Source organism: Alosa alosa, chromosome 18, assembly GCF_017589495.1.
Source record: "Alosa alosa isolate M-15738 ecotype Scorff River chromosome 18, AALO_Geno_1.1, whole genome shotgun sequence".
Taxonomy (NCBI): Eukaryota; Metazoa; Chordata; class Actinopteri; order Clupeiformes; family Clupeidae; genus Alosa; species Alosa alosa.
The window spans coordinates 10,093,851-10,096,174 of NC_063206.1; positions in this window are offsets into that span (position 1 = coordinate 10,093,851).

Genomic DNA, 2,324 nt, shown 5'->3' on the forward strand with positions numbered 1-2,324 from the left:
CTTTGATCCCCATGTTCACAAGCAGGGTTTTCACAGCTCTCATTCAAACACTTACAGACAGAGAGAACATAGAGGCCCGAGGAAGAGAGAGAGAGAGAGAGAGAGAGAGAGAGAGCGAGCACTGTGTGCCTGAGAGAATGAAAGAGAGGGAAATAAAGATGAGGGAGTAAAAAGGCAGAAGAAAGTGCCAGCACAATCATGATTACTTCTGTGGACACTTTGAAAAGATAACAGTTGTGAGTTTTTCGTCAGACCAATCAATGTATTTACATTTGAAAAGAGAGAGTACAAAAAGAAAGAGAAAAGGAATGAATCAGGAGACACACACACACTCTCACACACACACACACACACACACACACACACACACACACACACACACACACACACACACACACACACACACATACACAAACACACACATACACACACTCACACACACACACACACACACACTCACACACCAGGGAGACACAGAACAGATTGTTGAAGGAAGAACCTTCTAGAACGTCGAAAGGGAGGCCGAGCGGATGGTTGAGGACGATGATGGCTGAGCTTAAAGGCTAAAGCATCATCAGACTCCTGAATCCCCTGCTAAGGGCGGGTCCCCTTCTTTCACACTCTGGTCAGTGGCGGCACACACACACGAGCCATTCATTACGCCACACACACACACACACACACACACACACACACACACACACACACACACACACACCATGTCCTACAGGCCCGTTGTGTAATTAACATACCAAGGAATTGCTTTCATCGTTTTCATAGCCACATGCACTCACACACAGATGGGACCACATACGCTCACGCTCGTGCACACACACACACACACTTTTAGATGGCAACAGGAAAAGTTTCATACCTCGAAAAAAAGAATCCAAACAAACACATTTTTTACTCATATTCTACAAAGGGGACTGATTCTGAACACACGTCCACTTTCTGTAAGGGCCACCAGAGACAAGGGAAACAGTGTGACCAGTGTGTTTTGAAAGAATTCAGCTCTGGGGCCTGGGGGAGGATGCTGCCTGATAAAGATTAGTTCTTCAGCTGAAACATGCGGCCATGCCTGGATGGGCATCACAACGGTCCTCTCTCTCTCTCTCTCTCTCTGCAGTCTGGGTCAGAGGTCTCAGGCGGAATGGATGTGATTTAATGTCATCGATATCAGAATCTATATTTTGCACTTCTTTATGATACAGCACAAGTATTGTGATTCAGTTCTGCAATTCATTGTGCTTTATTTCTCCAATGTTCCATAAATGGTAATCTCTGCAGCCATCTTGGCATGATGAAGTTCTTGACCTTCTCGACCGCTGTGATGCAAGCAAACATGTTATCGATTGCCACAGAGCAATGTTATCAGAGTAGACATACAGTATGTATCAAAATAAAATGAATATCTGTGATAAAAAGATTCTGCTCCTTGCCTGTGTCTAATGCCCATGAACACACACACACACACACAAACACACACACACACACACACACACACACACACACACACACACACAGATAGGTAAGACTGCATTTTTCCTAGAGGCAGTGCCTCTCCTTGAACATTCAGATAATGCTAAGCACTGATACAGGAATTGGGAGAGGGTGGGATGGGGGGGGTTGAGATGAGAGATGATGGCCCAAGGGACAGAGCACAGGGCATTTAAAAGGCAACGAAGCGCGCACATAATTACAGTGTGGGCCATCGGTTAATGCCTGCCCACAGAACGACCGGTTTATGGGACACAAACACAGCTGAGCACTGGCTAGGAGGCTACAGGCTACAAGCTAAAAGTGGAAGTAAATGTGGGGTCAGAGTTCAAGGGTGGGAGGTCGGCATGACAGAGTGGTGTGTAACAGGTGTAGATAGAGGAATCCCGATGGGTAAGGGGAACCTGAAGAGCCCTGTGGGGTGCGTATCGTATTTGTGAGAGGCATATGGCTACACAGCACAGGAATGCACACCAGTCGTGACAAATGCTGTCCAATTCGTTCTGAGCGAGTGCTTATTATCACTACCCTGCAATCTTTTAGGAATCAATGTAATGAGATGTGACATTCTCAAATTTCGAAAATATCCTGAAACCCACACCTCAAAGTATCCTGTAATACACCATTATACAGTCTCAAATTATCCCATAAAACCCATCCTGTAATGGATTGCCAGCAAAACACATTCTCTAATAGTCATTGTCATTGCATCAGATCACATTAACGATGGTGATGAGAGCTGCTCAACAGGCTATGCTTAATATGATAATAATCACAGTGAACTATTTTAGTTCAGACAGGTCTGATTTGATTGGCGCTTTGCC